Source organism: Mustelus asterias, chromosome 27 (genome assembly GCF_964213995.1).
Source record: "Mustelus asterias chromosome 27, sMusAst1.hap1.1, whole genome shotgun sequence".
Classification (NCBI taxonomy): domain Eukaryota; kingdom Metazoa; phylum Chordata; class Chondrichthyes; order Carcharhiniformes; family Triakidae; genus Mustelus; species Mustelus asterias.
In genome coordinates, this window is record NC_135827.1 from 29,700,647 (window position 1) to 29,726,516 (window position 25,870).

General features: G+C 44.4%; 1 pseudogene; it reads left to right on the forward strand.

The window, feature by feature from the left end:
• The first annotated feature begins 2,139 nt into the window (after positions 1-2,139).
• Positions 2,140-2,270, forward strand: LOC144480076 (U2 spliceosomal RNA; annotated as a pseudogene).
• Positions 2,271-25,870: the final 23,600 nt, after the last annotated feature.

Below are 25,870 nucleotides of genomic sequence, written 5' to 3' on the forward strand. Positions count from 1 at the left end.
CACCTGACTCTCCCCCTCCTTGTATGCAGCACATATATCTCTGTTTTACTAAAGCATTAAGTGGACTTACAAGCGAGGGTAGCAATAATACTGAGAGTGCATTGACAGCTCAGCCTTTGACTGTTGTCAGATCCTACATGCTTAGGATTTATAAGAGGGTCATTTTTTTCTCAGGCTACTTCACTACATGAATCTATAAGTGCTTTGAGTGATTCCATTTTTCTCATTTGTTACAATACATTTATGGTCTTGTTTGAGAGACAGTTAGCTGATTCATTTCCCTTTCTCTGGGGTTGGAATCAGGCATGCTTTGCCCCGAAGGGATCTCACACCTTACCCCAGTTCGATGTAACCATGGTTATATACATTCTCCTGCACTTTATGGTACATTGCTTAAACCGCTGTGCCAATTAAGTGGGTAACAGTCCATACGGAATAACAGATGTCAGGGACGGTGACTCTCGACTGCAATTCCATCAAGTGGTGCAGGTGATGTCATAAGTTGTCCTTGCTTCTCTTTTGCAGTTTTATAAATTGCATGAACTCCCAAGGTTGTTCCAGCCTCGCAACTCACTGCTCGACATCTGACGTTCAAAATGATGTAAATAGTCGTGATCTTTTCTTGACATTTTTTGAAGGTTGAAATTTCCACACAAAACAGTGTCAGGGAATTTATTCACCGGTGCATTGTTAGTCAACTGCCTGTTTGCGAAAATTGTGATCCACTTTGACAACACCTTCATTTCGCTGTCAGCTGTGTGGCTGAAATAAGTAGCACACCCGCCTCTGAATCACAGCGTTCAGCCTTCAAGTCCCAGTCCCGGGCTTGAGCACAGAAACCAAGGAGAAGCAGTACTGAGCGGGTGATGCACTGCTGGAGGTGCCATCTGTCGGGTGAGACAGTGGGTTGCATTTTACGTGCCCCTCACCAAGTGTGCTTTGTGGGGGGTGGGTGGGAGTGTACATAAAATAGGCTGGGCACCCACCTTCCCACAGACCCCTAGGTTCACCCCCATAATACATAATATATAGTGGCGGCACGGTAGCACAGTGGTTAGCACTGCTGCTTCACAGCTCCAGGGTCCCGGGTTCGATTCCCGGCTCGGGTCACTGTCTGTGTGGAGTTTGCACATTCTCCTCGTGTCTGCGTGGGTTTCCTCCGGGTGCTCCGGTTTCCTCCCACAGTCCAAAGATGTGTGGGTTAGGCTGATTGGCCAGGTTAAAAAATTACCCCTTAGAGTCCTGAGATGCGTAGGTTAGAGGGATTAGCAAGTAAATATGTGGGGGTAGGGCCTGCGTGGGATTGTGGTCGGTGCAGACTCGATGGGCCGAATGGCCTCCTTCCGCACTGTAGGGTTTCTATGATTTCTAGGAGGAGGCAACAAAACGCAGCAGCCCCGCCAACCATAATTGAATAGATAATGAAAGGTCAATTTGATACATTGACCTGAGCCAATTGAACCTGATAATATGCCATAAAAGGTTTGCAGTGGGCAGTCGGGTGAGAGCAGGCACATGATTTAGAAAATAATCACATCAAAGGGCAGGAAGTCTAATTCTAGTTTCACCTATTAACCTTTCTATTTGAAACCAAAAGAGAAAATGCTGGAAAATCTCAGCAGGTCTGGCAGCATCTTGATCTTTGACAAAGGATCATCCGAACTCGAAACATCAGCTCTTTTCTCTCCCGATGAAGGAGCAGCACTCCAAAAGCTCGTGCTACCAAATAAACCTGTTGGACTTTAACCTGGTGTGGTGAGACTACTTACTGTGCCTAACCCAGTCCAACGCCGGCAATTCCACATCATGGCTTTTCTCTCCTTACAGGTGCTGCCAGACCTGCTGAGATTTTCCAGCATTTTCTCTTTTGGTTTCAGATTCCAGCATCTGCAGTAATTTGCATTTAACCTTCCTATTTGGTTTATAAGTGCGACAAGTTAGGAGTGGAAGTTAGAAGGGGATGTTGCTATTTAATTATTAAATGCTGTCACAGCTGTTTCTATTCTATTTCACTTTGCGATGTTGTAAATGGTGTCCTCTCATTTGTAATGTAAATTCAAACGATGTTCATCGCAGCTGATGGAATGCTGAGGTAGACAAACCATCTATAAGCCAGCTACGTGACTAAATCAACTCCCCATCGCTTCTCGGCCCTTTTGGCTAAGATCAAGTGTAGTATCAGATCTGCACTTGGTTGAGGTCATGAGGTTGCGCTGAGGCTTCATATGTTTCATATGAAACAATTTTTAAAAGCGGCATCTCGGCCTTTTGGCTAAGATGCAAATGAGCTCAAGTCTTGGAGGAGGATCCTCCCCCTTCTCCAATCAGCTTGACTCATGTAGATCAGGCCCAGGACAGGGTGGTTTAGTCGCCCGCCCTGTCTTGTCAGCCTGGATCGGAAATGTCTCAACTTGTTGAGACTCTGAATTGGATTTGATTTGATTGAATTGGAAAAGTATTTAAAAAAAACTCCCTGTCACAGTGGCAGGCAAGTTAGAGGAGCTCTCCCGTCTAACTTGTGGTTTAATGTCACCACTCGCCTTGGGTAGAAAGTTCTGGTTTCACGTCCCACCCCAGGGACTGGAGCACCAAATCCAGGCTGACACTTCAGTGCAGTACTGAGGGAGTGTCGCTCTGTTGGTTGTGCTGCCTTTCCAAAGATACGTTAAGCTGAGATCCCGTCTGCCTTCGCAAGTGACGAGAAAAGATTCCCGAAAGAAATATTTTAAAGAGGAAAGAGTTTTCCTCAATGTCCCAGCTAATAATTATTCTTTAACCAAATTGTTTTGAATCCCAAGACCATTCCAGCCTTGCAACTCGCTGCTTGACATCTGAAGTTCAAAATGACGTAAATAGTCATGAACTTTCCTTGACATTTTCTAATGTCGAAACGTGAACTCAAGGAATGATTCACCAGAGCTTTGTTAGTCACAGTCTGTTTTAGAAAATTGTGACCACTTTGAATGAATGTCTAATCATTTCACACAGTGTTTTTGAGCTTGTTGTACACAAACTGGCTGCTGTATTTCCTACATTACTACTATTCCTATATTGCAATAGCGATTACATTTCAAAAGTACCCTTTTGGATGTAATGTACTTTGGCAGACCTTGAATTACAGTGGCACAGTGGTTAGCACTGCTGCCTCACAGCAATAGGGACCTGGGTTCGATTCCCGGCCTGGGTCACTGCCTGTGCAGAGTCTGCACGTTCTCCCCGTGTCTGCATGGGTTTCCTCCGGGTGCTCCGGTTTCCTCCCACAGTCCGAAAGACGTGCTGGTTAGGTGCATTGACCATGCTAAATTCTCCCTTAGTATACCCGAACAGGCGCCAGAGTGTGGCGACTAGGGGATTTTCACAGTAACTTCATTGCAGTGTGAATGCAAGCCTACTTGTGACACAATTAAATAAACTTTAAAAAAACCATGAAATCATCTCTTTAAAAACAGCTTTTTCTTAAATACCATAACCAGAAATGGATATTTCTCTTATTGCATCGTCTCCTGCTAGCACATCTATGCACCTATTTACGTGTGACTGTGGGGGGAATTTTCCTGTCCCACTGCCATAGGAATTGCAATGGGTGGGATGGGACCATGCAAAGATCCATTGACCTCGGGCGGGAGTTTCCGGTCTTGGGGTGAGTGCAGCCGGAAAATCCCGCCTTGTGTCTGTAATATGAGCATACGTTTCATACTACTTTATCCTGTTGGCAACCAGTTGATTAGAGTTGTCTTAACATCAGCCAGCAGAAAGTCGATCATGAGAAAAATGACCACAACAAGCCCAAAGCTAAATTTCATGAGTTTTCTTAAAAAATATTGACACTTTTTTAAAAAAGGTAGAAAACTTAGGTTCAATGACAAAACTGTTGATTTTGTGTTATCTTCTAAATTCCTGATTATTTTTAACATTGGTGTTCACCATTGTATTTACATTACCTGCTACCTCGACCCTTCCAAATAACCACCCAAGTGACAGACTGCATAATGTGGTCGATGATTGCCTATTAATTGTGTGAACATCTTGGCACTTTTTTTACACAATTTAACTGAGGGAGTTTGTTTTGTCTCTTCCTGCACCTTAGTGCATGAGGCAGACCTTAATCTGTTTCCATGGCTAGTTATTCCTGGAACAAGCCACTAGCCTTACAGCTTGAGAAAAGCCACTCCACATCAAGCATGGCTGACCAGCAGTCTCTCCCACTCTTACTACCTGTTCAATGGATTTTGCAGGTTGATACTCACCTGTTGGTTGAATTATGAACGCACCTTCTTTGGATGTCCTGTACTGGAGTGGGACTCAAACCCAGAGCTTCTTGGGCAGCACACTGGCACAGTGGTTAGCACAGCAACCAGGCACTCGGGTGATTGTTTGTTTGTGTGGAGTTTGCACATTCACCTTGGGTACTCTGATTGCCTCCCACACTCCAAAGATGAGCGCATTAGGTTGATTGGCTACGGTAAATTGCACCTTAGTGTTAAGGGGATTAGCAGGATAAATACGTGAGGTTATGGGGATAGGGCCTGGGTGGGATTGAAAGCTAGCTTCATTAATGGTGACCACGAAACCACCATCCATAGAATCCTACAGTGCAGAAGGAGGCCATTCGGCCCATCGTGTCTGCACTGACCACATCCCCACCCAGGCCCTATCCCTGACACTAAGGGGCAATTTAGCATGGCAATCAACCTAACCCGCACATCTTTGGACTGTGGGAGGAAACCGGAGCACCCGGAGGAAACCCACGCAGACACGGGGATAATGTGCACACTCCACACAGACAGTGACCCAAGCCGGGAATCGAACCCAGGTCCCTGGCGCTATGAGGCTATGAGGCAGCAGTGCTAACCACTGTGCTACCGTGCCGCCCTCAGTGGGTCAGTGTAGACTCAATGGGCTGAATGGTTTGCTTCTGCACTGTAGGGAATCTATGATTCTGGCTCAGAGGCAGGATGCTACCAACTGCTCCACAAAACAGAGGGAATGGGTGGGTTTTTAAAGTGGGCAAAATTCAGCTAGAAATTTAAAGACATTGCGAAGGATAAACAAAAGTCATGGGAATCAGGGAAAAAAGATAAAGAGAACAGTTGATAAAATGTCATTATCATGTTCTGAATGTGGGGAGATTGCTGCATGCAAATCGTTTCCTACTTTACAACAGTGGCCACAATTCATAAAATGGAGAGACCGCATCAGAAATGTGGAAGGTGAAGTTGAGGCTTTGAAGGGACTGCACAAAACCCCAAACAACCCACCTGCCCAATCCTTGAAGCACTTGCCCTGTATGTGGCTGAATCTGCAGGTTGCACATTGGATTCACCATCGTAGAACCTAAGGAACCAGTGTAGAAGCAAACCATCTTCAATCCTGAGGCTCTGCCTAACAAGAAAGACAATTTAAGAACTACTCCGAAGAAGAGTCATACGGACTCGAAACATTAACTCTGTTTCTCTCTTCACAGGTGTTGCCAGAGCTCCCCAGCTCTTGCAGCGTTTTCTATTTTTATTTCTACAAGTCCTTAATTGGCAGGAAATTGCTTTGGGACATACCTGTGGTCTTGAAAGACGCAGGCCAGGATTCTCCAATCTCGCCCATGGCTGGGATTCTCCAGACCCGCTGCAGTGAATGGAGATTTGGCTGAGCGCCAAATTCTCGCTGGCAGCAGTGACGAGACTGGAGATGTCAGTGCGAGACTGGAGAATTCTGGCCGCAATATAAACCCTAGTCTTTCTTTCTTAAAAGCAAACATTGTGCAAACATCTATCGACAATCTCAGGAGGGTTGCATAACAATAGTTGGGAAACAAATCTGGACCAGGTGAAGGAGAAAATAGATAGAGAAATAGAGGGAGAAATCACTCAAAGTTCAAAACAAATGCAAAATATAATTCAAAAGTGTGAAAAGAAAGAGTCAAATTGGCATTTACGTATGAGAAAATGATTTTCTGGGGAAAGGGTTGAACAAAATAGTCCTTCTTGTACTGGCTGTTAGAAAGTTTGGGATATGGTTTTGGGAATGTTAGATCTCGCCAACTGTGACAAATTGGCACTGTAAAAGTTTCAAAAATCACCCAAACAGGACATCCTGTTAATCCAGTCCACTTTCCTTTTGGGAACTAAAAGCAAAATAGTATGGATGCTGGAATCTGAAACAGGAAATGCTGGAAAATCTCAGCAGGTCTGACAGCATCTGTTGTGGGGGAGAATAGAGCCAACGTTTCGGCCGGAATTTTGCGACCTCGCTTGGGTGAGGCTCGGAAAATCCCGCCCGAGGCCAATGGAGAATTCCGTTCTGCAAGCAACGCCCCTCCCGGAATTGGGGTGGGAGAGGTGGTAAAGTTCCGGCTTTTGAGTCTGGATGCCTCTTCGTCAGAGCTAGGGTCTGACAAAGCTCTGACGAAGGGTCATCCAGACTCGAAACATTGGCTCTCTTCTCTCCCCACAGAGGCTGTCAGACCTGCTGAGATTTTCCAGCATTTTTTGTTTTTGTTCCTTTGGGAACTTCCAGGTTGATCACACTAAAAGACTATCTTGTTGGAGCCGGCGGGGGGGGGGGTGGGGGGGGGGGTAAATCAATTGTTCACCCAGCAGGTCTTTAAAATCAATCGAGGCCTTAAAATAATCAGTACTTTCTTCTGCATTAAAGTAAGATTAAGCCGCGCACTTCCTTTACACTTACCTGCATTATGATCCAATCAACACACATGAGATTCAGATGTCCGTTTTATCATAGAATCATAGAAACCCTACAGTGCAGAAGGAGGCCATTCGGCCCATCAAGTCTGCACCGACCACAATCCCACCCAGGCCCTACCCCTACATATTTACCCGCTAATCCCTCTAACTACACATCTCAGGGACAATTTTTAACCTGGCCAATCAACCTAACCCGCACATCTTTGGACTGTGGGAGGAAACCGGAGCACCCGGAGGAAACCCACACAGACACGAGGAGAATGTGCAAACTCCACACAGACAGTGACCCGAGCCGGGAATCGAACCCGGGACCCTGGATGTGTGAAGCAGCAGAGCTAACCACTGTGCTACTGTGCCGCCCAGCTACTTAAACCAGCTATTTCCACCAGATGACTGTGCAGGACCGCACTCGGCACGGTTGCTAACTCCCTTTCTTAATACACAACGTCAGTGATAATTAAGTGTGACCTCTGGCCAACAGGCTTGAAAAGAGCTCACCAGCTATTGCAGAAGTAAGGACAAGTTTAGGTGCCATGAGCGAGACACAGGCATGGAGAGAGGATGACCCAACTCCTGAATTTTAATCAACAAAACAATAATAGACTTTTGAAATAATAACATGAATCGAATGATTGATCACAGAGGTGGCCAGCAGCCCATCTAAAGTGATAATGGTACACGCTGGCCCTACATGCACCTAGGGCAAGCAATAAATTCTGTATTATTTTCCAAGAGCCTCTAGGATCAAGAAAATGTAGAAGGGGAAAGGTTATGAAATAACTTCTGAAAGGCCGGTGCTCCTTCACAAAAATTGATTTATTTGCAATGGTTTGCAATACAGGTACTTCCCAGCACAGAGATTCACCTTGAGTGCCGGTTAAAGTTAAAGTTAATTTATTAGTCACAAGTAAGGCTTACATTAACACTGCAATGAAGTTACTGTGAAATTCCCCCAGTCGCCACACTACGGCACCTGTTCGGGTCAATGCACCTAACCAGCACGTCTTTCTGACTGTGGGAGGAAACTGGAGCACCCGGAGGAAACCCAAGCAGACACGGGGAGAACATGCAAACTCCACACAGACAGTGACCCGAGCTGGGAATCTAACCCAGGTTCCCAGCTAAGCACTGTGCCACCGTGCCGTCCTGTGTCCAGGTGACCTGGACACTCCACATTATATGTCTCTGTAGATTGGGCAGCCTTTATCAGACCTCAATTAGGGAGCTCATATTCCAACAGTTCCAACTCATGGACCTGGTTGAAGTCATTGCAGGTTAGAAGTGTGTCAGAGTTGCAATGATTAGATATGAATATGCAGGGAAGGGGATCCCTTATCCAGCATCCCAAAATCCGGAAGGATCCGAAAACTGGACCCTGCCCTGAAAACTCCCCATCAAGCAGACCTGTCCATCATATCCATGTCGTGACGCGCTGAACCCCTGCTCTTTGGGTCCGTGGTTAATGGCGGAGGCTGGCCAGGCCCACCTCTCAACCCTTCCGCCCCCCCATCCTAGCAAGATCCAGCCGAGTGAAATAATCAGTCTGGCTTTAAGTTATCGTCTTCCCCTTAACCCCCCGCCAACCCCACCAAGCCTGGGACCCTAAATCTGGAAAATCTCTGTATTGGGTATAAGTCCAGTCCCAAGCTTTCTAGACATGGTGTCTGGTACCTGTAGAAAGCATTAGAAATAAAGGGGGAGATTCTCCAGAGCCGCTAGCCCCAGGCGGGATTCGCGATGGCCCGTTGAATCGGGAGTGAGGACAACATCGGGATTCTTGCCAGGCATCAAACCCATTGCGAGTCTCCCAGTTTGCTCTGCTGGCACTGAACTGGTTCAGTTTCTTGCCCGGAGCAGATGAGAACCTGATCGCTGCTCATTAACATTCATTTTAATATAATTATTGTGTTTGATGCTCCAGCCTCCCAGAATGAGGAATTGTTAAAATTGGATCCGGGATGGTATGTTTAATTAGCCAATAAAGAGACAAAGAACAAAGAAAAGAACATCACAGGAACAGGCCCTTCGGCCCTCCAAGCCCATGCTGATTATGATGTCCTAACTAAACTAAAAAATCTTTCTGCCCTTACTGGGACCCTATCCCGCTATTCCTTCCCTATTCATGTACCCAACATTTCCAAGAGCCTCCAGGATCAAGAAAACACAGAAAGGGAAAGGTTATGAAATAACTTCTGAGAGGCCGGTGCCCCTTCACAAAAACTGATTTATTTACAATTGTTTGCAATACTCAGGCAAGTACTTTCCAGTACAGCGATTCACCCCGAGTGCCGATGACCCGGACACTCCACATTATATGTCTCTGTAGATTGGGCAGCCTTTAACAGACCTCAATTAGGGAGCCCATATTCCAACAGCTCCAACTCATGGATCTCTTAAATGTTGCTAATGTGCCTGCTTCCACCACCTCCTCTGGCAGCGCGTTCCAGGCACCCACCACTCTCTGCGTGAAAAACTTCCCCTGCACATCTCCCTTAAACTTTCCCCCTCTCACCTTGAACCTGTGCCTCCTTGTAATTGACACTTCCACCCTGGGGAAAAAGCCTCTGACTATCCACCTTGTCCACGCCTCTCATAATTTTGTAGGCCTCCCCTCAACCTCCGTCTTTCCAGTGAAAACAATCCGAGTTTATTCAACATTTCCTCATAGCCAACGCCCTCAAGACCAGGCAACATCCTGGTGAACCTTCTTTGCATTCTCTCCAAAGCTTCCAAAGCAGAAGGCCTGCAGCATTCAACGTGGTTTTGAGGTGATGAGCCCAGACAGTTTTTATGTTCCAGTATATTCTGAACTTGAAACTATTTTTTTAGATCTTAAAGCCAATGACAAAAGCCAAGGATTACCTGACTTCGTTTGAGAATTGAAACACACCCCAGTCTTCAGACGGAACAAAGGAACTGTCCAGACTGATGTTAACTCAATGCCTTTTCCTGAAACCAATTCAAAAGGGTAATTTGAAATTGAGTGGGTCATTCAGATACCCTAGCTGTCTCAAACTCTCAAGCTGTGGAAGCCACCACACAGGATATATAATTCACCAAACCACATACTCTATTTGGAAAGGGACTTTGGGCTTAAAAAGATCACATAATGAGACAGCAATCTTTTTTAAAAAGCAGAAGCTGTTCAGCAGACAGAATTCTATTGGAGAGCTTTGGAACCAGTTACAATTCTTCAAAACAAGTAAATAAATAGCAAAGCCTTTGAGTTTAGGAAAAGGACTCCCTGATCTGTTCCAAATCTGAGTTCACATGAGAACGAGTCTTCTGCATATTTGACTACAAGAGGCTTCACAGCTTACTGAGAATCCTCTAGACTTACACTTCAACTATAGCATCAACTCATCTAAGGAACTAGAGGCCTGACATGAAAGAGATTGAGACAATCATAAATTGGAATTGCATTGTTTAAGCTTCAAAGTTTATTTATTAGTGTCACAAGTAGGCTTATATTAATACCACAATGAAGTTACTGTGAAAATCCCCTAGTCGCCACACTCCAGCACCTGTTCGGGTACACTGAAGGGAGAATTTAGCATGGCCAATGCACCTAACATTTTGTTGTGTGTGTTAGTGTGTGTGGTGTCACATTTTAAACCTCCAGGACAAATATATGATAACAAACGTTTGTTTAAAAACTCACAGAAAGCTTGCTGCTGGGATTATTTAAATTGGGACAACCACTGTGAGGGTAAGAAAACACCTCCTTACGTACAAAACACTGATCACAGGCAGCAAGAAAATACACAAATTCTACCCATGTCAACAGGCAAATGGCCTGCAGTAAGAAAGTACTCAAGACATATAGGTTATAGGAAAATCTGGGTGTAAAAAGGTTCTCTGATAGAGTTCATAGAATACCATCCCTACAATCCCTACGAGGCCATTCGGCCCATTGAGTCTGCACCGATTCTGTGACAGACCATCTTACCCAGGCTCTCTCCCTTGCCCTATCCCAGTAACCCCACACATTAATCATGGCTAATCCACCTAACCTACACATTTTGGGACACTAAGGGGCAATTTAGCATGGTCAATCCACCTAATTTGCATATCTTTGGACTGTGGGAGGAAACCGGAGCACCCGGAGGAAACCCACGCAGACACGGGGAGAATGTGCAAACTTCACACAGACAGTGATCCAAGGCCGGAATTGAACCTGGGTCCCTGGAGCTGTGAGGTAGCAGTGCTAACCACCGTGCCACCCGTGCTGCCCCAGTTGAAATTTGTCAGAAGAAATCAGAGGCATTTAAAAAGGTGGCGAGAAGCAGAAAAGTGAGACTGGGGTGGGCAAGTGACACAATAAAAAAGCCCAGCGTTCAATGTAAATAAAAGACCAGGAGTTTGTTTTGACAGTCTTCGTCCTGAACTTGAGTGTAAGGGCGGGATTTTCCAGCCCACCCGCAGCTTGTTTCCCAGCCGCGGAGGCGACTCGCCATTGGTCACCGGCAGGATCTTCCGGCCCTGCCAATGTCTACAGCACTTTGCGTGACTCGCCCACCAGGGAACCCACCATGGTGCGTGGGGGGGGTGGGGGGGGGGGGGGTGGGGGGGGGGGGGGGGCGGCAGGAAGGGCCAGAAAATCCCACCCATGGAGTAGACAAAATGTTTACTGTGTTTAACATCCTAACAGTGTGAGAGGAAAGTGAATGTGGGAAAATGAAAGAACCACAATATCAGAGATAGATGTTCACATGGAAATACTATTAATTAATACTAATAGGATTGAAATATCATCAGGCCCAGATTGCAACACAAAAGGCTTCGATATAGGAGCATAATGGTTATGTTACTGGATTAGTAATGCATGGTGGCACAGTGGTTAGCACTGCTGCCTCACAGTGCCAGGGACCCAGGTTCCATTCCCGGTTTGGTTCTATGAATGGAGTCTGCATGTTCTCCCTGTGTCTGCGTGGGTTTCCTCCGGATGCTCTGGTTTCTTCCCACAGTCCAAAGGACATGCTGGTTAAATGCATTGGCCGTGCTAAAATTCTCCTTCAGTGTACCTGAACAGGCGCCGGAGTGTGGCGACTAGGGGATATTCACAGCAGCTTCATTGCAGCGTTAATGTAAACCTACTTGTGACTCATAAATACATTTTTTAAACTCCTGGGGCTTGGATTATGTTTGAGATGTGCAAGTACAAATCAGAGTAGGAGCACCTAACTGTAATTAATAAAATAATGCTGACCATTAAAATACCAGGTTGTTGTGAGAATACCATCTGATTCACTAATGGCCTTTAGAGAAGGAAAAATGCCAATATTACTTCTCGATCCCACAAGTGTTGACTCATTACTGCCTCCTGAAATGACTTCACAAGCCGTTCAGCTATATTGCAGCTCATCACCACTTTCTCAAGTGCAATTAGAGCTGGGTAATAAATGCTGGCCTATTCACACTTATCCTGTGAAAGAATAATTTTTTTAAACTGAAAGATCTTGCGACAAAGATGGAAGACGCAGAGAGATACCTTTCCAAAAATCTTTGAAATGGGAAAAGTAACGAAGGATTGGAGGGTGCTAAGTGCTAAACCCATGTTCAATAAAGGGATAATCCAGACATTATTGGCCATTTAGCCTTGTCTTTGCTGTAGGCTTCCAACAAATTCATTGGTAGAAACTCCTGAAAACTGAATATAGAGAATTTGTCCATTAAGATGCCAATGGGAACCCAGTTGCACAGTGAATGGAGCATATAAGGAGGACTAAATAACCTGCACACAAACAGCGCTAAGTTTTATCGATACACAAATTCTATTTCATTGTTAACGTTATCCCATAATAATGTTTCACGCAATGGGTAATGAAAGTCAGGAATTGGCTCCTTACTTTTATTTGGGAAAGGGCATCAAGAGATGTGGAAAAATGAATCTACTTCTTTAAAATCATTCGTGGGACATGGGTGATGCTGGCTGACCAGCATTTATTGCCCATCCCTAATTGCCCAAGGACAGTTGAGAGTCTACCACATTGCTGTGGCTCTGGAGTCACATGTAGGCCAGACCAAGTAAGGACAGCATATTTCCTTCCCGAAAGGCCATTAGTGAACCAGATGGGTTTTCCCCACAATCAACAAGGGTTTCATGGTCATCAGTAAATTCTTAACTCCAGATATTTTTTATTGAATTCAAATTCCATCACCTGCTGTGGCAGGATTCGAATCCAAGTCCCCAGAACATTAGCTGAGTTTCTGGATTAATAGTCCAGTGATAATACCACTAGGCCATCACCTCCCCCAATTACATGGTCATCGACTGGTGACAATGAAACCATCGTCAATTGTCAGAAAAACTCATCTGGTTCACTAATGTCCATTAGGGAAAGAAATCTGCCGTTCTTACCTGGTCTGGCCTACATGTGACTCCAGAGCAACAGCAGTGTGGTCAACGCTCAACTTCCCACTTAAATGGCCTAGCAAGCCTCTCATCTGTTTCATCATTTCAAGAAAGCAGCTCAGCACCACCTTCTCAAGGGTAACTAGGGATGGGCAATAAATGCTGGCCCAGCCGGCGACGCCCATGAATGAATAATATAATAAAAAAACTGTCTCCCCCTTCATTCATTACAAAGTGCTTTGAGAGGTACGGTGGTCATGAAAACAAATATGTAGCTTTTAAGTCTTTTAACTTTACTTCCATGATGTGAGATGCTTTCTTTTTTTTAAAGTCTTTTTCACTATAAGCAACCATTCATTACAAGCAATATTCACTGCAATCAAATGCGGAAACCTTGAATCACCAGCAAGTCACACTGCTTGAATGAAAACATGAAACAATTTCATTTTTTCTTTTTAATTTTACTTCAATTAAAATTTCTGACAGATGTAATTGGTAATGTGCAGATAACACATCACCTCACTGAATATTTCGTCACAATTACTTTTCTTTCTGTCTTTGGGAACTATATTGTCCTTTAATGTGGAATTCCTCTCATGTGTGAGCCTTAAGCAGTCACTTGAGGCATTTCACAAATAAAAGCAATATTTCAAAATATCTGGTCGTTTCATGATTTCTGGTTTTAATTTTTAGTTGGGTTATCAGAATGAAGTATCTCCCATCACATTGGCCTAGAAGTGTTCTAAATGCTGCATCACCCAGTGCCAAATAATTTATGAAAAAGATTTCTATATTGCCTTCTGTTTATGGATGGAATAATGATGCAGAGTGTGTGACAGTTTGTTTTCTGCTGCAGGTTCCCCACGGCCCGCAGATGTCCCACTGTTAGATTGTCGGATTACAATGGAACTATTTTCTTTTCCGACAATATTAAGGTGAATCTTGTGGGCGAACCTTATGCCCCACAGCCTGGCAGCTGTACATTCTCTGCAATCTTCCCGCGCAGGGGTTGTATGACCCGAGGGCTAACAATTACTCTTACCTGCAGTAATCTGCATTTTGCATTAAATGTAGTCACTTTAGGACATCGGATGCTAAGCTCAAGACACACCACAACAGTGAATATGCTTGACAGAATGACAGAATAATTAATAGCACAATGTACTGCAGCAAAGGCAAGTTCGTGATGGGTCAATTGTTCTTTGAAAACCTGTCCAGATACTCAAGAGGGAAGGAACTTTTCTAAGACCCCCCCCATACCGCCTTTGGAGCACAGAGGTGGCTTATCAAGCAATCGAGGCTGCAATTTCCTGTCATGGGATCTTGAAAAAGTCCTTATCTTTTGAAGTCCCGGTCACTAATGAGATAAGTTCAATCAATTTTGGTTTTTCTCTCTTCCTTTCGTATTGCCAAAAAATGGCTTCCAAATTCTGAAGGGACTGGAGATACTGCCCACTAAATAGAACAATAATGATGTTTACATAATTCACGATAGTTTCTTCAAAACACAAGGAATAATGGCCCAGAACTTGCTGGGGGGCATTTCGCAGTGTACAACAGTAGTTAGACTATCTCTTGCACCCTTCAGCTCAAATCATTTCTTGCACTTCATTTGCTGGACATGCAAGCTGATAGCAACAAGGCATCTGGGGCCTTGGTGAATGGTAGAACCAACAGTGTACACATCCTTAACCAGTGAAATGTAAGGACTGAGAAAGAAAGAGATTAAAAGTCAAATCAGGTACAGAAAAACACGCAAGTTTAAAGTTGTTCCCCCTTTCTGTGTCAAGGAGGTTGACTGGTATCATGTAAGTAATCATCAATGGTTCAAAAATAGACTTGTGCTGTTAAGTTCCAGCCCTAACTTCCTACCATGAGCAATGTGCAAATCCAGGAAATTCTTGGAAATGACGAGGAGGCTCATGACGAGAATCCATTTGTGGGAAGTAAATGGCGGAGTCAAGCATGTTCGGGAAATTTACAACTCAGGCTGTATCCCATAAGCTACAGGATTTGTCGGACAAGTTATGCATCACCCATGTTTTTTTTTATTGATTTGTGGGACATGGGCATCGCTGGCTGGCCAGCCCATCCCTAGTTGCCTGAGGGCAGTTGAGAGTCAATCACAATGCTGTGGCTCTGAAGTCATATGTAGGCCAGATTTCCTTCCCTCAAGGACATTGGTGAACCAGATGGGTTTTTCCGACAATCGGCAGTGGTTTCATGGTCATCAGTAGATTCTTAATTCCAGATTTTTTTTATTGAATTCAAATTCCACAATCTGTCGGGATTCAAACTTGGGGCCCCAGAGAATTAGCCAAGTTTCTGGATTAATGGTCTATCTGATAATACCACTAGGCCATCGCCTCCCCGTAGGCCATCAGCATTGCATGTTGTTAACATGCCATTATTTTTCCAGCAAGATTCATCCCAATATTTAATTTAAATGTAATCGCTACATGTCAGTACATGAGGCTGAACACTGATTCACACTTTCCTATCACTTCGTCTGTGATGATTCATCCAATTCACAACTTTCCAGGCATTCGCTTTAAGCTGGTTCAGTTCACGAGAAACTCTTTTGACTTACACTGATGCAACCAAACCTAATTTAAGTTGGAGAACTAATGGAGCCCACTACCAGAACTTTACCTCCTTGCCCACCCGAGGCTCGTAAGATCCCACCCAAGGCCAACGGAGAATGCCATTCAGCGAGGCACCGATTCTGGTGTGGGCGTGCTGAAAAAACCTGGCCCACATTTCCTTCGTAAGCAGTGACTGCACCCCAATTGGAAGTGAAACAAATAATTTCACCTCCAAAGGTGATGGTGAAGCTAATTTGAATACTGAGGTAAAAGTTAAGCCTCTTGTGGAATAAAGTATAAGTTTATTTATTATTGACACAAGTAAGCTTACATTAACACTGCAATGAAGTTGCTGTGAAAATCCCCTAGTTGCCACACTCCGGCGCCTGTTCGGGTACACTGAGGGAGAATTTAGTTTCTCGTGAACTGCACCCTAACCCACACATCTTTCGGGCTGAGGGAGGAGACCGGAGCACCCGGAGGAAACCCGGGAGAAACAGGGAGAACGTGCAGACTCCACACAGACAGTAACCCAAGCCGGGAATTGAACCCAGGTCCCTGGTACTGTGAGGCAGCATTGCTAACCATTGTGCCACTCTGCAGTTCACCTCATAGAGAATATAGGCGGGACTTTACAGCCTCGCTCGAACGAGACAGGAAAATCCTGCCTGAGGTCAACAGACATTTCCGTTGTCCTTGCCCACTCCAATTGTGTGGCAGGCGGGGCGGTAGAATTCTGGTATATATAGCTAAATCCTTGCCAGTTGCCATCCTAGATCAAATAAAAATCTTCTTTTTAAGGCCTGCAAAGATCAGTGTGTCAGGGTAGTGCCAGTACAAAACAGTCTTCCAGAAATCGGTATCAAGATGGACCTCAGAATCAAGTCAGTCGGGGTGGCAAGGTGGTTGGCACTGCTGCCTCACAGCGCCAGGGACCCTGGTTCAATTCTGGCCTCGGGTCACTGTCTGTGTGGAGTTCGAGCATTCTCCCGATGTCTGCGTGGGTTTCCTCCGGGTGTTCCGATTTCCTCCCACAGTCCAAAGGCGTGCGGGTTAGGTTGATTGGCCATGCTAAATTGACCCTAGTGTCAGGGGGATTAGCAGGGTAAATATGTTGGATTCCGGGAAAAGGGCCTGGGTGGGATTGTGGTTGGTGCAGACTTGGTGGGCCGAATGGCCTCCTTCTGCACTGCATGGATTCTATTATACAATAGTGACCTCAAGAACATGGTTTAGCCACAATATGTATGAAAAGGTTAGAGAGAAATCGAACAGCAACTGCTGCTGAACAAGCAGATTGTCAGTAATTTGACAGGCTTGTATACTCATTGCCAGATGTTTCTAAACATATGTCGACATTTTCCTAAAGGAGTAGTCACAAATAAATTTTAGCAACTAAAAATCGTAATCCAGTAAAATGAATAACGTGTGGCTGATATCAGCATTTGTTTAATTAGTTGTGTCCAAGTTGGTTCACGTTGAATTTTAAATGCAGTTGGGAGTTTTAATTAAGACGCGATAAAAGAGTAAGGTTACAAAGAGTGAAATTACCCCAACCACATTTTTGTTATAAGGCACAGACTAGTCTGTCCAAATCTGCATTCCACCATAGTACTCATTTGATCTTCGATTCTATCAGCTTATACAAACTTGTAGGTATTGAAAAAAACCACTGCAGGCAATGGCAGTTCAACATACCATCCATTTGTGTGAAATAACTCAGCTTTATTGCTTTAACGAGCATGTTAGCCTACTTATTTAAAATCTCCAGTGGAGGGGAATTTTCAAACAAACAAGTTAATCATTTGTACAATACCATCCCGGAGTATAATTTCCAAGACATTGAAAAGTTGGTGATAAATTTTAAAATTTCACAGCTCAAGGCCGGAATAAAGTGGAAGCGATTTACCATTCACGTCACATAGGTGCCAGATAATGACCATCTCCAGCAACTAAAAGCCCAATCGCACCCTCCTGACCTTCAATGACACTATCATTGCTGAGCCTTCTGCCGCTAATATTCTGGAGAGTAATGATTAGAGGATTCACTGAACCAGCCGCTGCTACTTGAATATGTACTTAAAATGTCATAGACTACAAAGATACAGAGCTAGAGGTGGAAAATGGATTTGGCTTTTTTGGGGACAGAATTGACACGATGGCCCGAATATGCTCCTCTTGTGCCATAAGTTTCTATATATATTCTAACAAAAACCCAGCTCATGGAGCAGGGCAGAGGTTGAAACTTTTGATCCCTAAAAGCAATTTCACCTTCTGCAAGTCTCGAAGCATGAGTGTGATGGAAGAGGTACCACTTCACACGGACTTGAACAATTAATTCTATTTCTTTCTCCACGGATGCTGCCAGACTTGCTGAGTTTTTTTTCCCAGTGTTTTCTGTTTCTGTTTGTTAGGTGCCTCTTGCCAAAGGGCACAACATCTACTCCTTCCAGCATCAGTGCACTGCATGGGCTAGCTTTATTTAAATTTATTTGTGGGACATGGGCGTTGCTGGCTGTCCAGTATTTATTGCCCATCCCTAGTTGCCCTTGGCGGGCAGTTGAGAGTCAACCACATTGCTGTGGCTCTGGAGTCACATGTAAGCCAGACCAGGTAAGGATTCAGGTACAGGATTCCCCGTAGCAAGTTTACTTCGAGAGCATCTCCCAGACTTGTTAGCACAACCACATAGAAGAACAAGAGTAGTAAGGTCATAAAAATGCCATCTCCTTCAAATTTCACCGACTTGAGCATGCTATTTCTTCACACAGTTGAAAACGTACAATTCTCCCCTAACGTCAGCACGAGAACTGTGGCAGCTCAAGAAGAAGGGCGATGATCACATTCTTAATCAATTTGGCTTGGGCAGCAATGCTGTTTTCCAAGATTTACACACATCTCAAGAGGGAATATTATTTATGGTGTTTAATAACTGGCAAATACCAAATGCCAATTCTATCGCGTGTTTCAGAACATAGAGGATTTGGTGGCCTTTGATAACGTATTATCCTTTTACAATAAGGTATCACAAATTAAATGGAATTGTGTAAGTGATTATTTACAGCCTATACATTGTAACTAGTACATTGTCGTAAGCTTATTCTTTCACATTCTGCTGCAAGTTGACATTATCTAAATGGCAACAAGTAATAACATATTGTCAGCTTTTTCTGGCATTCTCATACATAATATAACAAATAATTACAAAATAATTGAATCTTAGGGTTGAGATCACATTCACAACACACTCAGATTCCCTCTCTTCATTTACTGCGATTGAATTTCTACTTTGCAGTTCTCCTCCAGGTACCCATTATGCCTTGTGAAACAGTAATGTAAAAGCTGCGATTCACCGCGGTTCTCGAGGGTTGTATTTACACCTTGCAGAGGTTCTGAAATATAATTCCAATCACCTTTTACTCGTGTATCTGTTGAAATCAATAGGAAGGAATGTTCCAACAGAAGCTCTTGTCTCCCCCACAATGGACTGAGAAGGTAGTTATCACTGCATTGTACAAAGGAAGAATGAAGCTTCCTCTCTGATGCTATGCCTGCTTATTTTCTCTGGGTGAATTTAATTTGACCCCAGATCTTCCACCCGCAGGAAAAAAAATAAGCCTCTTACATTACTACGTGATAATGAAGCAAAAGATTGACAATTGTGCCATCATGCTGTCATCTTTTCTAAGGCTCCTTTGTGTCACTGAAACGCTCGCTGTGTGATAGTTGGAAATGCATTTTTGTTCCTTCACAGTGCATCTCCATCTCAGAGGAGCTGCAACAAATCCTGCTCGCAGTCAACACAAGAGGTTAATTTACATCCGAGCCCTCCTTTGACGTGAAAAATTCAGCGAGATGAAATATTCCAAAATAAACTAAACTACGACTGCATTAAAAGGTAACAGAAATCTGCACCAGATTGCCAAGTTACCGGGGATAATTTGAACATAACTAATGGGAAGCCTTAAAGTTTATTTTATTAGTGTCACAAGTAGGCTTACATTAACACTGCAATGAAGTTACTGTGAAAATCCCCTCGTTGCCACACTCAGGCACTTGTTTGGGTGCACTGAGGGAGAATTTAGCATGGGCAATGCACCTAACCAGCACGTCTTTCGGACTGTGGGAGGAAACCGGAGCACCCGGGGGGAAACCCACGCAGTCACGGGGAGAACGTGCAGACTCCGCACAGACAGTGATCTAAGCTGGGTATCGGACCCGGATCCCTGGCGCTGTGAGGCAGTGCTAACCACTGTGCCACCATGTCGCCCCGGCAGCCATGTTATATCCCTCCCCACTTATCCAAGTTGACAAAATAAAGACTTGGCTTGATGTAGCACTCTTTATGTGAACCTGGCATCTCAAAGTACTTTGCAACCAAAGGAGTATATTTGAAGTGTGGTCTGTGTTGTAACATATGAACAGTAGCAGTCAGTTTGCACACAGTAAACCCCCAAAAGCAGCAATGTGATAATGACCAGATAGTCCTTATTTTTGCAAAAATATACTTTATCCATAAATTATCTGAAAGAACATTACAAACATTTCGAAAATGGCCAGCACAGAAAGTGCAATAATATTCAGGTTTTCTGCATAGATCATGTTAACTCTGAGGTGAAGGCAAAATACTACAGACGCTGCAATCTGAAACAAAAACAGAAAATGCTGGAAAATCTCAGCAGGCCTGGCAGCATCTGTGGAGAGAAGAACATTGGCTCTATTCTCTCTCCACAGATAATGTCAGAGGTGAGAAATTTTCCAGCATTTTCTGTTGTTGTGTTAAATCTGAGGTTCTTCAGGAAAATCAAAAGACCACTGCAGACATTTCATAATCTGTTTTTGTGAAGTTGACTGAGGGATAAATGTTGGCCAGGAGACCAGGTACATCACCCCTGCTCTTCTTCAGTATCCACCTGAGCAGGCCAATGGGACTTCAGTTTAACACCTCAACTGAAAGACGGCACTTCCAACAGTGCAGCATTCCATTGGGACTGCACCAGAGTAGCAGCCTTGATTTTGACACTCAAGCCCTGGATTGGGATTTGAGAGTTACCAACTAAAGAACAACACACAACTGATGAATGAAGAATAAGTATTTAAAGCAAGGCGACTAATCCGATCCCATCAGGGGCTCCTGAAGCTGTTAGCCTAGACTTGTTCCCATTGTTGTGAGTTGGTGAGGTGAGAAATTGCAGGATGTGGATAAGGCCAGAGATTTAGGGCAGGATTCTCCCATCTTGTTCATCCCCACCCCCCCTGCACACCATCCTCCCCCCCCACCCCACACCCCCTCTGCTGCCAGCGAGAATGGAGAATTTGGCACTCAGCCAAAACTCCATTCACAGCAACAGCACCAGAGAATCCCAGCCGCAGACAAGGCCAGAGGTTTCCAACAATAATCTGTTGCTTCAGGGGATGGTAGGTTTACCCCAAACTTTTCCTTGTATCAAGTATCCACTTTCAGCCCTGTCTTAGTCCCACTTGCAGGGAGGAACCAGAACTAGGGACCATAAATATATGAAAGTCATTCATAAATCCAATTGGGAACTCAGGAGAAGCTTGTTTACCTCGAGAGTGGCTAGAACATTTTTTATTTATTCATTCAGGGGACATGGGCATCGCTGGCTGGCCAGCATTTATTGCCTATTGCTCATTGCCTTTGGAGGACGGTTAAGAGTCGACCACATTGCTGTGGTCCTGGAGTCACATGTAGGCCAGGTAAGGATGGCAGATTTCCTTCCCTAAAGGAAATTGGTGACCCAGATGGGTGTGTCCAACAATTGGCAGTGGTCTCATGGTTATCAGTAGATTCTTAATTCTTGATTTTTTAAAATTGAATTCAAATTCCACCAGCTGCCGTGGCGGGATTCGAACTTGGGTCCCCAGAACATTAGTTGAGTTTCTGGATTAATAGTCCAGTGACAAAATCACGAGGCATCACCTCCCCAAATGGGATATGTGACGGCACAGGTGACACAGTGGTTAGCACTGCTGCCTCACAGCGCCAGGGATCTGGGTTTGATTCCAGCCTCGGGTCACTGTCTGAGTGGAGTTTGCACATTCTCCTTGTGTCTGAATGGGTTTCCTCCGTGTGCTCCGGTTTCCTCCCACAGTCCAAAGATGTGCAGGTTACATTGATTGGCCATGCTAAATTGCCAACTTAGTATCAGGGGGACTAGCACGGTAAATATATTGGTTTACGGGGATAAGAGTTGGGTGGTGGTCAGTGCAGACTTGATGAGCCGGATGGCCTCTTCCTGCACTGTAGGGATTCTATGCTTCTATACAGAGTAGTTGAGGCAAATGGCTAAAGGAAGTTCGATAAAAAGTGGCTTTCTGAGTATTTTTTTCCCAGTTCTATTATGTTGGTTTTATAAAGATGCAGAAAATGATCTTGAGATTATAATGAAATTGGAGAATAAGATAAGCCTGAATCAATGGGTCTGAATGACATCATGAAATGCAAGAGCAGAACTGGAAACAGTTTATTAACATCATCTAAACCCTACAATGGTGTTACATCTTCCAAGGCGCTCAGGACAGTCACTATCTTGTGTATATTGTAATAGTTTCTTGCTTGGATGGCTGCCAAAAATCCCATCACTTCTCTCTCCGAGATAGGAAACTGTTTGTATCAATCAAATGAAATTCTATAAACCAGAGACATTAGCATTGTGCTGAAGAATCGCTGTACATTTTCATGTTACCTGAAAGAAGCGAAAGGATGAAAAAATCAAAAAGAACAAATGAAGCCCATATTGCTATTTCTTTTGCTTTCCTGACTAGGCACTGTGATGTGATCAGTCAAATCAACTGACAAAGCTCAACTAGTGTGACTCACCTCCTTAAAACCAGCATGAAACAATGCATCAAAAGGAAAAATTTCAAAAGTGCTGCATCCTTTGCAAATGAAAAACAAAGCCAGAGCTCCCAGGCAGCTAGGAGGCCGAGCCATAAAGTGTTTCGGCTATGATCTGGGCTGGAATTTATCGGTGTCGTTGCCAGCGAGAATGAAGAATTTGGCGCTCAGCCAAATCCCCGTTCACAGCAGCGGGACCGGAGAATCTCAGCGCTGGCGAGGCCGGAGAATTCATGCTCTTCATTGGAGTGGTGCTCGAACTCTCCCATTTTGGCCCTCGGTCCCGTGGCGGGGGAGGGTGGGAATGTGGAGTGTTTCCCCTCTTTGGGGGCCAAGCGGGAAAACAAGCCAAATCTACAAGCGTCAAACGTATTTGTTATGCACCTGGGTGTTTTATGCTGTACTCATTGGCAGGGCAAGTCTGCTGGCACGTAGTCTGCTGTCCTGTCCAAGCACCATATTGAAAAGGTGCCCAACATCACTCCGCCACTATTGATGAAAGGTGAACCTCCTGAGAATGAAGGTGGAGTTCCAGGAGCGTTTTGAGGCTGGAAGATGTTCCCTTTTTAAGAAGATCAACCGACTCACTGCTGTGGTGACCATAAGTTCATAAGATATAGAAGCAGAATTAGACCATTTGGCCCATCAAGTCTGTTCCGCCATTCGATCATGGCTGATATGCTCCTCATTCCCATTTTCCTGCCCTCTCCCCAAAACCCTTCAACCCATTACCAATTAAAAATCTGTCTAACTCCTCCTTAAATTTACTCATTGCCCCAGCATCCACTGCACTTTAGGGTAGCGAATTCCACAGATTCACAAACCTTCGGGAGAAGTAGTTTCTCCTCAACTCTGTTTTAAATTTGCTACCCCTTATCCTATGACTATGACCTCTCGTCCTAGAATGCCCCATAAGAGGAAGCATCCTCTCCACGTCTACTTTATCCGCACCTTTTATCATCTTATACACCTCAATTTGATCTCCCCTCATTGTTCCAGGGCCCAGGGTTGCAAGCGTCAGGCATTGTTCAGGTAAGTCCCAACATTTGGACACCATGTTGTTCCAAACATGTTTCATGCTGGCATAGTTTTCCATTGGAATCATGGAGAATCCAGGACAGGGAATCAGGCCTTCATCTGCATCTAGCATCGGGATGTAAATTAGTCTCACGCCGGCCTCCAGTGCATTTTCCAACACACGCCACAGCAAGCACCAACGGAAGATGCTGTTGTAAATTCACCCCAGTGTCAAACCGATTTCCCGTCATATTCTCCCCCTACATCTGCCATTGAACCCGCTGGACTGCCGGGGGGGAGGGTTTGGGAGAATTACACACTTAGATTAATTAATGAGGAGAAATTGAATCAACTGGTTTGCCAATACTCATTGTGTAGGCTGACATACCAAGGATGTGGAGCAGGGAACCACGCCAGAATGATGAGGAGTTAACGTCTTCAGGGAGAGATGAAAACTGGCAGACAGAACTAAAAAGAACAGACAAAAATGCCGCACACAAAATAGGTTTAACGTTATGCCTGGAACTTTCCGGCTGTTCATGCCGCCAGGATCTTCTGGTTCCACCAACGGTGCAACCCTGCCGCGGGTTTCTTGGTGGCAAGGGGTGCATTCAACAGGAACCCCTGTTGACAACGGCAGAACCAGAAGATCCCATCGCTGGCCAATGGCATCTCTTTTGCAGAATGTTGCATGGAAAATCCCATCCTATGTTTCATGCACTTAACCGTAAATAATAGCATCCATTCACTAATCTCTGACTAATAGTCTCCCTGATTCTGGGGGTGATAACTCAGCCAGGGTTTCTATTGCTCATAGCAGGTAAATAGACACATCTTTGACGACGATATCAGGCTTGACTGGACTGCCCCACATTGGCCTCTTACTTTCGAGCCATACTCATTGAGAACAGTTGTTTGGACAGGAACTATCATTCTGGTGTGGAAGCCCTTCATTGAAAGTGGTTGGAGAAGTGCCAGAGCTGGTGATGGGAAGGTTCTTCTTCCTGTGTGCATGCCACCAGTAATGGTGATGTCTATTAAAGAATCAGGAGAGAAAATAATGCATGTGGTTGAAAGCATTGTCGATTCATATTGAACTTAAAGATGTACAATATAAACTATGAAGTATTAAATAACATAGGAGAAAAGAATTACCTACCCAAATGGTACATGGACTTTAAAACTGCATACACAGTTCACAGGGCACTAGGGTTGCAGTTTGTACGATCAACAGAAAGGCCCCATGCTGAAATATGCTGAGCTGAGAGCAGACATCCCACTGTAAAGAAGAGAGAAAATCAGAGACATGAGTTGCAGACTATCTTTACATCCTCTCAACTGCCCATTTTTGTGACCCTGAAAGACACTGGCGTCTGTGTGTGCGTGTGTGCGCATGTGTGTGTGCACATGTGTATGTATCTATGTGTGTGTTTGTGTATCTATGTGTGCGTGTGCATGTGTGTTTGTGTGCGCATGTGTGCACGTGTGTGTGCATGTATCAACGTGTGTGTGTGTGCCTTTGTGTGTATCTATGTGTGTGCATGTGTGTGTCTGTGCATGCATGCATGTGTGCGTGTCTGTGTTTGTGTGCGTCTGTGTATGCGTGCATGCATGTGTGTGTGTCTGTGTGTGTGCATGTTTGTGTTTGTGTGTGTCTGCGTGTGCATGCATGCATGTGTGCGTGCGTGTCTGTGTTTGTGTGTATGTGTGTCTGTGTGTGCGTGCATGCATGTATCTGTGTCTGTGTGTGCGTGTTTGTGTGTGTCTGTGTGTGCGTGCATGCATGTATGTGTGTCTGTGTGTGCGTGTTTGTGTGTGTCTGTATGTGTGTGTCTGTGTGCGTGCATGCATGTGTGTGCGTGTAATTCATGAGGCCTTCAGCAAGAAAGATTATCTTTTTACAGAGCCTGACATGCTTCTTGACATTTTAATTTGTGGGTTGATTATGCTTTCTGCTAGATCACATGACTCGACGAGTATATATTTTGCTCAGAGTTTATCTCTCTCTCTGTCTCATTTTCAGATAATTCCAATCTACAGTTCCCGAATTAAACAGACTTCTAATGAAAATATTACCAAGCAACTGGAACCTCTCTTTTTTTCTCAACATGCCCCAAGGCAGATATATTTTATTTTGATGAGATGCACAGATTATTTTGAATGCCTTTGGCAGCTAAGCAACAGGAATATTGAAGCTTGTCAGGCATTATTTTCAAATGTTGAATAAAATCACCTTGTGTTAAGTCTTTTGTCAGCACCAAAATGCAGGTTTTGCATATCCTCAATAAGACAGATTAATGCAAAATTGTGTTTACTAACTGAATAGAATAAGCTATTAAATAGCAATTGAACAATC